Raw genomic sequence first — 11,930 nt, 5'->3', positions numbered from 1 at the left:
GGAGAGCAAATGAGAAATAATGCCAGCAAAGAAACTAAATGAAAAATAGGTATCGAGAGTCTAGTCCACCGCGAATAGTTCCAAAAAAGAAATTGTATAAGAACACAGATCACAGAAGATATAATATTATCTGAAGATGAGGATGATGACGATGACCGTGAAAGGGACGTTAACGAAGATATTTGCACAATTTGTGGCGAATTCGGTAAAAACAGAGAACTCTGGATCCAGTGCAGAATTTGCGGCCAATGGGCACACAAAGACTGTAACAGTTTCGAAGTAAAAATTTACATTTGCGATTTCTGCATTTAATTATTTTTTAAATGGGGGTAATATTGGCAGTGGCCACTTTTACCCCTCGGCAGCGGGTAAATATGGCCACCAGCAGAAGTCTGAAAAACCGTTTTAATTTTTTTTTGTTCTGTTTAAAAATTTTTCGTAAAAAATAGAGTTTGAAGTACTAAGGTTTGAAGTTTTATTTACGTTAACAGTATAATTTTTAAAGCCATGTAGAAGTATAAATAAACCAAAATGCTTAGGCGTCCACTATTCCCCCCCTTTCCCTGTCATTGCTCTATTGCAATTTATAATTTTTGCACAGAAAATAAGATAATTGAGCTAGACGTTCGCTTTTTCCAATCATTGAAACGAGCATAATAAATATGACGTTGAATTTGATTTATTTTTCAAATGCCAGTCATGTGATAAAATTGAAATATTATGCCAAATAAACTTATTATTTTCAAAGGCGTATGCTATAACAGTTGCATTACCGGAAAAGCTGCAGATGACTGAAATGTTTTCTATCGAAATATATTTAATAAAAAAGACTTTTCTGCTTCAAACGACAATCAAACTCAACAAAATAATAATCAGGAAGACCTTTCACAAACTATTCAAATAGAATTACTGGAACCCTAACTTGGACCTTCCAAAGCAAACCACATATGTGAAGCAATGCAACAGTACGCTGCTTCAGTGTATAATTATTAATATTGAGCAATATTTGCTGAATAAATCACAGTATAATTTCTATATAATATGTTTGATATGTTTATTTGGCAGTGAACAGTGTCTATTCTTATCCTTTATGTAAGGTTCTCCTGTTTTTTTTTTATTTTTGACGATTCTTTTATTTGTGTGACATTTTTATCTTCTCCTTCCAGTGCTGTATCTTTTACTTCGCCTACATCTACGGTTATCGACTACACTCGCAAATCTCTCTGTGTCCAATGGCGCTCCAAACAAAGATATTCAATCAAGGCCAGTCCCGTCTCTGATATTATTAACCCATGAATAACCCATGAAATCTGGCGCCTACCGGAACCCCGTTTTACTTCATTCTTCCCCTGGATGATCCGTTGCGAGAGACGGTACTTTTCGTTTGACACTATGTCGCCTAGGTATCTAACTTTTCTAACCTTGATGAACTCTAGCAGCTTCCTATCTGTACCTATTCTCCTCAAGACATTCTCGTTGGTGATGAGGGTTGTCCAAGTTATTTTCAAGATTCTTCTATAAAGCCAGAGTTCAAAGGCTTCTAACTTGTTCATTAGCGTTATGTTGAATGTCCAGACCTCTGTTCCATATTGACCATACAATACATATTAATGCAGAAAACGACATTTAAGACTGATATTTCATTTTTATTAAGCCTTTTTGTAGTACCTATATTCTATAAATTTATTCCTGTCCGATATATGTTATCAAAAGCTTTCCCAAAATGAGTGAGTATAACTATAGTCAAATAAGATACGCGGTATAATTTTAAATTTTGGACTTTGATCCAAAGGCATTTTAGGTATTGAAAAACTAAACTGCCAAAAAAATTAGTCCTTAACATAAAAACAATGGCTACTTATAATAAAAAAAAATGATGGCAGTAGTACCAAATATTTTCGCAACATATTTTCTTTATCCTATCTCCCACCATTTTCAGTTTTTTCTCCTTCTATCAACACAACCAACTATTACAATTGTTACTTCTTTTCAATTTTAAAAATCCAAATTTATTGGAACCAAGCAAATCCGAGATGTCAAAAACTTACATTTTAGGAAGACGTCTCCTGATCTAAGTCATCGTTATTTTCTACATCAAAAGCATTTACAAAATTATATAGAACACCACATGGACTACTTAGTCAAAAAATAGGTAATAAAGGTATATAAACATTTGATCCTTACTGGACTTTATTTCGTATCTAAAGATCTGAGCAATGCTTTAAATACACTGTGTCTTCTTTTAAGTTATTTTCAATCAAAGGAGAAATATAAGGTTTTTCTTAGTGTACTAAAAGTGCTGGCCTTTATCATTTTGGTGTCAAAATATACGTTGCAAAGTATTCTAAGTACAGTTGTGTAGAAATATCTCAAATCACGAAGGTCACTCATGTAGGAAATCAAGGAAAGGGGACTTCAGCTGAACGCGTTGGTGCAAATAGTAAACATCCATTCAAAATGCATTGCACCCTAAAACAGTGGATTTGCGACATTGCCAGATACAATTGTCGAACAGTTGTATATCTAGAACACACTTAATATTTTTTAATAAACATGATTATTACAAGTTCCATGAAAAAAACGGACACCGAGTGCATAATCCCGTGAAATTATACATAATATTTTAAAATTTACGCAGCAGAAAGCAGAACGAAATGTTGCTGTGAAACAGGCAACAAATAAAAAACCGAAAAAACTTTGATACCCGGTTGATCTGACAACGTCGCGTAAGCAAAGTTTTTGGTTGAACTGACCTTGGCGATTTCAAATAGTTCTGTCCACTTGTATGTGAGTGTATCGGGTTGAAACTCCAACAAATGAACATAAATTAGATATATCCGATCATTTTATTATAATATATTTGAGACAAGTTGGGTTTGGAAATAAGAATGTTGGTAACTAAGAACAAATTTTTTAATGCCCCAGGAAACAAAGTCGAAGTACCTGCAAAATCATAAAAATTTCTGGGCACTATTTTTAAACTGGAACATAAATGGGGGAAGTCAATAGAACACTCATGGTTATCGGAATTTTTTTACTGTGTCCTGTTTTTTTATTGACACATTTAAGAAAAAAAAATCGACTTTTTTCATTCGTTCCAATATTGTGAAAAAACTACGCATTAGATAAAAACGTTCAACAGAGGAATTTATTGGAAAAACTGGTTCTGTTACATGAGATTTTCTATATTAAAAAATGTTATAAACAAAAGAGTTATTGTAAATTAAACCCGAAATATTTCCCCGGAATGAAAAACGACTTTTGGGTTTCGTCGTTTCTTTAATAGAGGTCGCGAGTGCATCTAAATGTTGATTATTTCTTTGTAATTGGCATACTTGGCAAATATGTCTAATTTCGATTCAGAGTATTATCACAAGCTCTCCTGAGGAGAACAAAAGTTCGAAATTGTCCATAGAGAGATGGTGATGGTCTCTGAATCGAAATTAAATATAAAATGCCTTCATCCACCTGCGTTTTTACTCATGTAATGAGTACTAGGAAACAGATTTGTTGATCTTTGCCTCGTTGAATTGATGTGTTGTGGAGTGCAACTATATAGACTCCCCATATATCTGCATTCATCACCCTTTATTCCTTGCAAATTTTAAAAGGATGGGTAAGAGGTATAAGAGAGAATCTGTTTCCGAATTAAGAAATTCAAAGATTTTATTTTTAAATATTTATTTGTTTGAAAATGAATATCGATCGATAAATATAGAAAATAAAAAGTCGATCAGATTAGCCAAGCGGACTGAGGCGCACGATTAACAAATCTAGTGGATATGTGGTCGAGGCGATCGAGGCTCGAGCCCCAGCTCGGTGAATAGAAAAATAAAAAGTATAATGGAGTATAATGCTCTATTTTCCGCAGCTATTCTCTTGAGACCTCTTTTTCTATGTGATTGTCCTCTGTGATTACTGCTCCCAGATATTTAAACTCTTTTACTACTTCAAAGTTGTGGTCATTAATAGTTACGTTCTGCCTAACTCTTGGTCTTGGATTTTTGGTCACCAGCATATATTTCGTCTTCTCTTCATTTATTCGAAGGCCCAGGTTACCTGTTTCCTCCTCGAGCTGTGAAAACACCTCTATTACGTCTCTTGTAGAATGAGCGACTGCATCTAGATCATCGGCAAAGGCCAACAATAGTTTTGATCCTCGATTTGCGAATCCCCCTGTTAGTTCAGACGATATTTTACTTATTGCGTATTCTAAAGCCAAATTGAATAGCAATGGTGATAAAGGGTCTCCTTGTCTAAGCCCTGATGTTATACTAAATGGCATCGATGTTCTGTTTCCTATCTTTACCTGTGCATATGAGTCTGCCACGCACATTTGAGTGAGCTGCACTAATTTTCTTGGTATTCCCATTTCTAGCATTGCTACGAAATCTACGAAGATTTGGTGTACATCTCGGTTGAATTCCCAGTTTTTTTCTAATATTTGTCGGATGGTAAATATTTGATCTATTGTTGACCTTCCACTTCGAAAGCCGCATTGGTAGTCGCCTAGAATATCTTCCGAATACGGAGTGAGTCTCTTTAGTAAAATAATTGATAGGATCTTATACGATGTACTAATAAGCGATATGCCTCTGTAGTTTCGGAATTGCTCTTTATTTTCCTTCTTATGTATGGGTATTATAACGCTTCCATTCCATTCTCTAGGCATTTTCTGCTGTTGCCATACTCTGAGAATAATGTCATACAATTTTTGATGTAAAACGTTTCCTCCTTTTTTTTATCAATTCTCCATTTATACCATCATTTCCTGGTGCTTTGTGGTCTTTAAGAGATGATATTGCATTCTTTACTTCTTGGAGTGTTGTTGGTGGTATTTCCACATCTGCAGAATGAAATGTAGTCTCTGATTCCTCCATCTCACTTTCAATATTTAGTAAATTCCGAAAGTATTCCTTCCATCGCTCTACGATTTCTGTTTCCATCATTATCAGTTCACCTGCTTCATTTCTCATAGCTTGTGTTACCCCAACATTTCCACCTTGTCTGACTGTCTTCACTTCCCTAAAGAATTTTCTTATTTGATTCCTCTCGCCACTTATTTCCATTACTCGTATTTGCTGTTCTATGTAGCTTCTCTTTTTAGTTCTGAGTAGTTGCCTTGTCTGTGCCCTCGTTCTGCGAAAATCTGCTTTGTTCTCATCTGTAGGGTTTTGTAACATTTTCATTCTTTTGTGAGTTTTTGTTTCCAGCATTTCTTCGCATTGTCAAACCATTTCTGTTTTGGGTGAGTCCTCTTTTTCCCAATGGTTTCTTTCGCTGCTTGTTCTATCACTGATGCCACTCGCTGCCATGCATCTCCTAGGTCTACATTTTGGTCTTCCTCTCCCAGCAATTGAAATCTGTTGCTTATGGCTACTTGGTACTCCAGTTCTTTATTTGGTGTTTGAAGAGCTTCTATGTCCCATCTTACTCTTTGTTCTTGTTGCTCCATCTTCTGTACTGATATTCGTGTTCTCAACTTTGATTTTACAAGAAAATCATCACTATCGCTGTCAGCTCCTCTCATACTTCGTGTATTAATAATGCTACTAGAGTGTCTTGCATCAATGAGGACATGATCTATTTGGTTACGTGTTCTTCCATCATTTGACACCCATGTGACCTTGTAAATATCCTTTCTTTCAAATTGGGTGGATTTAATAATCATGTTATTAGATATTGCGAATTGTGAATTGTGCTAGCCGGTGTCCTGACGTCGTAGTCGAAAAAGGCTGACGTCGTAGTCTAAAATTCTAAAAAGAATCTACGGCTTGGTCTGGAATAAGCTGGTGTCTGATCGGCATATGGAGGAGAGGTACGGCAAGGGATAAGGGCTTGCAGCTCGGTGACGCTCCTCCATAGATCCCTACCGGAAGGGCGTTGACGCCTAAAAAACGGTGTATATATATATTTGTTGGAAAATGGAGTCTTTTCGGTTTCGTCGTTTAATTAAAAATTGCTTATTTTCGGGTTTAATTTGTAATAACTTTTTTATTTATAAACATTGTTTAATGTAGAGAATTTATTTTATGGAACAAATATTTTCCAGAAAGTCGTCTGTTCAATGTTTGTATTGACGATGTGCAGATTTTTCACAATATTGAAATGAATGAAAAAAGTCTCTCTACCCAGGCAACCAACTGACGTCATATAACGTCGAGGAAACGTCAGTTTTGGTTGAATATGTACACGTGTTTGAAAAGTACGTCATATAGACGTCTTTTGTAGGTGATTTTAAATACGTAAGATTAATGACGTTAAAATACGTTTAAAAAACGTTTTCGTTTCAGACAGTTTAAGTCTGACGTCACAAAATTGGGAGGAGCTTGTTTGTATTACTCCAAACAATTTCGTTAATTAATTTTCATAAGAAATTTCTCATTTATTGTTTCGTGGTTTGTGTCTTGTCTGATAAAATAAGACTTTTCATTTAGATATTTAGTTGAAGAAACGTGTTAATTAAGAGATTTGTATTCGTTTTTGCTCAGTGAGTTAGTTTAATGAAGTATTCCTCTTGACAACTGTTTGAGGTTATGTTTATTTTCTGTTAATGAACTAACTATGTGTTATCGAGTTTTATCGAGTAATTTGTTAATAAATTATTTATTAGTTTGTATGTTTTTCAGTTTTCACACAGTAAGTAGGTATACTTATATAAATAGTGAAAATTCTATAATGCGAGGGCTGGTACAATCATGCATAATCAATGTTAGATTGCTTCTAATGCACAAGCGATCTTAAACAAATGGTAGTATATCTTCGACACATGGGACGTAGACCTATAGGTTTCATGTTACCTATTTTTTATACTACCTATTTGGAAACATCTGAAAGAGGTCACTTTTTGAAAGTATTAAAGACGTGATTTTACCGACGTATAAAAGTCGTCACCTTTTAGACGTTTTAAAATCGTCACAATTATGACGTCAAATCGATGAGACAAATACACGTGATTTTCAACGTCGATATTACGTCATAGAAACACGTGAATTGGTCATTTTTATGACGTGTTATCTACGTTATAAAAACGTCGTTTGGTTGCCTGGGTAATTGCGTTTAAATGTTAATAAAAAAGTATTACGTAATGAACATTTGGTACTCACGGGATGGTACGCCATTTCGATTGACTTTCCCCAGATATTCTAGTTAAAAATTGCGCTCAGTAATGTTTCGATTTTTAAATACTTCGTTTCCTGGCGAAAAATGCTTCCTTCCCGTTGTAAATATGTTCTCTCTGACTCGTTTAAACAATATGCACTAAATAGAACAATATTAGGTTTTGGAGTTTCGACAGTGTACAAAAGAGTTATATGTATTGAAGTACTAATATAAAAAACCCGTTTTTCAATATTTCTACTTGTTGGAATTGACTTAATACTAAAATAAACTACATTTGTTAACAAAACTGAAGATTCATTAATTCATCATCATCACTGACTCAACAACTCTTTTCGGTTGTGGTCTTGTTACAGAATTATTATTCTCCATTTTGATCTGTTTCGTATTTTTTATCTAATTTTTATTTTTAATTTTGATGGTTGTTTTATCAAAAATTAAGTCATTTAAAGTTACTTCAGTACCAAGAGCTTATTCATGTGTTAAAAAATACTGTAACATTATTATATTTTGCAATATTGACACTCCTGATATGTCACATTTATATTTATCTTTGATTTTATTTTCGTGAAAAAAGACACAGTGCTAAAAATGTACAGTCTGTGACTAATTTAGTCTATTTCTTAACAGTAACAATAATAGTCAACAATGATATGTACAAAGTGTTCTAGTAAAACCTAGGTATTTATTGAGGTGTTATCTCTTGAACACGGTGAAAGTTTTTGTTGGATAATTTAGTTTTTTTAGAGGTTTAAAGATTTCGATAGAGTCGTTTATGGTATTTATAGTCGTAAAAATAATAAGAATTTTCTTGTGCAGTTTCTTTAACTTACGCCGATATTTTCATCTCTCTGTCAAATTCTTTTTTCTTGTCTTTAAAACATTCTGTATATTAATGACAAATTCTCAAATTATATTAATCAAATTTGAATATTAGTCAAAAATTCAAGTCTTCTTCTCCTTCTCGTTGTCCTTATTCCCTATAACAGCGTCGTAATTCCGATAATAAATATTCAAGTCAAATAATAAAATTAAGATATTTTTTGTTTCTATGTAAATTTAAATATTTTTCTGTACGTATCAAATAATTTATATATATCTTGTAGTTAATGGCAAAACATTTTTCAGGGCTATATATGGTAGAAGCACAAAATTAGTATTGTAATGTATTGTATAAATATATAATTCGTATTAACGACCTTAAGTAATTTGCAATCTGAAGAAAATTAACAATCTTAAATAACTTAAGAAACGTAACAAAAAGGATCAATCTAAGGAGCATAATAAACTTAAGAAAAAATTAATTATCTTAAGTAACTTTGAACCTTTTGCCATTGATATGCGGTATATCATACCTTGTCGAAAATGTATTTTATTGTAAAACCTGTTTTATAAAAGATTTCTAGAACAGCTAGTATCTGTGTACCTTCAAGTGGTGTGTAATTGTACGTGCTGCTAACTGCAGCAGTTTTAGTATGGTTTAGTCTTTGAGCTACGTTAACGTATAGTTTTCTTACGGTATTACCTACCGCATGTCAATGTTTATGTTTCTTTAGTTAAAAGCATCTTCCACTTTTAGTGGAAGTGGAAGATGAACTAACTGACCCAATTGAAGCCGGCAATGGGATAAGACAGGGGGATTCCTTGAGTCCTTTATTGTTCAACCTGATCATGGACGAAATAATAAAAAAAGTAAGAACTAAAAAAGGATACCAAATGGGAGAAAAACAACTTAAAATAATCTGCTACGCGGACGATGCAATACTAATCTCTCAAAGTGAAGGTGATTTACAACGTATGCTGCACCAATTCAACATAATCGCCAGAAAATTTAACATGTTAATTTCCTCAAAAAAAGATAAAATGCGTGGTTATAACAGCAGATCCAATAAGATGTAAATTGGAGCTTGAAGGTCTGATAATAGAACAAGTGATGGTGTTTAAATATCTAGGCATCACACTATCTAGCTATGGAAGGCTCGAAACAGAAGTGGAAGAACAAGTGAATAGAGCAAACAGAGCCGCAGGTTGCCTGAATGACACAATATGGAGAAATAAAAATATCGGAAAAGAAATGAAAGGCAGAATTTACAAAACAGTCATCAGACCAATAATGACATACGCGGCAGAAACACGACCCGACACAGAGAGGACAAAAATATTGCTCAAAACAGCGGAGATGAAAACCCTTCGAAAAATCGATGGTAAGACTCTATGGGACAGAGCTAGAAGTACAGAGGTGGGATTACGAACACTCGATACGAATCGTATCCGCCATGTTTTACCATAGCGCTTTACGGAAAAACATGGCGGATACGATTCGTATCGAGTGTTCGTAATCCCTATGCAGGTATACGACGGAAATGCAAGGTGGATAACATTAATAACTGGGTAAAAAAACAGAAGAATAGAATAGAATGACCACATAAGCCGAATGACAACAAATAGGGTAGTCAGGACAGCGAGAGACGGTTCCCCAATAGGAAGACGATCAGTGGGAAGACCACGAAAACGATGGAACGACAACTTACTAGAGGCACATTGAAAAAACAGACATAGTAATGTCTATACAAAAAGGCGAAGAAGAAGAAGAAGTTAAAAGCAGTCCAGTGCATTATTTAGCTATTAGTATGGTAGAAATTTCATCCAGTTGTTCTACCTTCAAGTGAAAAGCTTTTTCTTCTTGCATTACCGTCTCTTATCGGAGGTTTGCTACCATCACAGCAATATTAACTTTGTTGGCTGCAGCTCTGAACAACTGTATTCAACTGCACCCATACCACTCCCTTAATTTTATCAACCAGGAAATCCTCTTACGTCCCACATTTCTCTTTCTCGAGATTTTCCTTGGATTATGAGTCTTAGCAGAGAGTACTTTTCTCCTCTCATTATGTGGCCTAGATTTATTCCAGTTTTTTGGTGAAAAGCACTATTTTACTACTTTTGGGTTACCAATACTCAAGTTTTTTTGTAATGCAGTTTATAAAGGATTTTGTAAGATCCTCCACCATTTTTTATTATCATTCATGCGTTCATAATTTTCTTGAAAAAATGAAGTTTAAGAAACTTAAGAAGCTAGTTAAGTAAATTTGGGAAATTAAGAAGCTTAATATACTTAACCCTCTAACACGCAAGACGGTCATTGCAAAACTTATTTTAGATAAGTTTATTTGACTTATTGGTATGCAAAAAATGCACTCATCAGATTCTTCTTGTAGTGTCTACCCGTTTCGGATTTTGGCGAAATAATCTGTACTTTGCACATTGCTGTTCTGAAAAAATTTGTGGTGGTTATGTTGAACCACGTAGATAGATTTTTTAGCAAGGAAATCCTTTGTATTCCTGGTCGTCGCTTTCATTCTATTTTTATTGCAGTCTATAATATTTCGTTGTCCCTCATGATGTGACCGATGATTCGATTTTGACTGTATTTTATTGTGATTAACGGCTCTTTTTTTATTCCTAATAAATCGTCCTGATTAGTAATGTAATCGATACAGGATGTTTCATTGGGAAACGGAAATACTTTAACGGTGAATAGAGGTCACCTAGCCGGTTCTAGATGTATACTACATTTTTTGCCGTACCGACTTTTATAACTGAGTTACAGGGTGTTTTATCGATTTTGCCCATTTCTTTCCCAAGCCTTTAGAACCACCCTGTATATATTTTTGATATTGGGTACACATATGTCTCATTCAAAACCCAAACGACCGACATACTAACCATAAGAAAAATCCAGGTCTGGATTAACGAAAAATTATAAAGTAATTGTGAACTTAAAACAACACCCTGTATATTCAAATTTTGAAAATATGTTTGCATATTTGAAAAGAGCACAAAAAATAAGTTTAACGGCTGGCTTTAATTTTTAGGCCAGACAATTTTATGACTTTAATTTTGAAATTATATTGAATTTTTTAAGAACTCTCGGTATTAAAAAGCATGTATTATTAACTTTTAGTTATAAATTATTAAAATTAATGAATAAATACTCATTTTAAAAATAATCAATACTTATTTACCACATTGGAACGACCCAATTACTAATGACAAGAAAAATCCAGGTCCGGATTTACAAAAAAAATATAAAGTAATTGTGACCTTGAACCAACACCCTGTATATTGAAATTTTGAAAATTTGTCTGCGCATTTTAAAAGGGCATAAAAAACTGTGATTAAAGGTTCATTTTAATTTTTTCGCCGTTGATTTAATTACATACATCAATTTTGAAATTATATTGAAATTTTAAAGAACTCTGAGATTAAATACCAGGTATTATTAACTTTTAATAATTTAATGCTAATGAATCAATACTTATTTTAAAAATACTTAATACTTATTTACTACTTTGGCTTCATGGATTCTCTGGATTTGTAGCTGTATGCACATCATTAAAAATTAGAATTGCGAGAATTGCGATATTTTAATGATTTGATAAAGAGTTAAAAAAACAGCTATATCTAATAAAAAAAAAGTTCGTTTAAATAATTCAAAAATTTAACATAAATTTAAAATATTTGAAATATAAGAATTGCTCAAATGTCCGCCATTTTATTCGATGCATTTCCTTGCTCGTTTTAAAAGATTTCGAATCGATTTTATAATTACATTGGGGTTGTTCTTCATTTTTCTGGCAGCTTCTTGTGACCTTGACAGAATTCAATATGATTTCAAAACTGCTGTAATTAAATTATCTGCGCAAAATTTGACATGCACCTTTTAACGCAGTTTTTTATGCTCTTTTAAAATACGCAAACAAATTTTCCAAATTTCAATATACAGGGTGTTGTTTCAAGGTCACAATTAC

This window comes from Diabrotica virgifera, chromosome 8 (genome assembly GCF_917563875.1).
Source record: "Diabrotica virgifera virgifera chromosome 8, PGI_DIABVI_V3a".
Classification (NCBI taxonomy): Eukaryota; Metazoa; Arthropoda; class Insecta; order Coleoptera; family Chrysomelidae; genus Diabrotica; species Diabrotica virgifera.
This window is presented reverse-complemented; position numbering follows the sequence as displayed.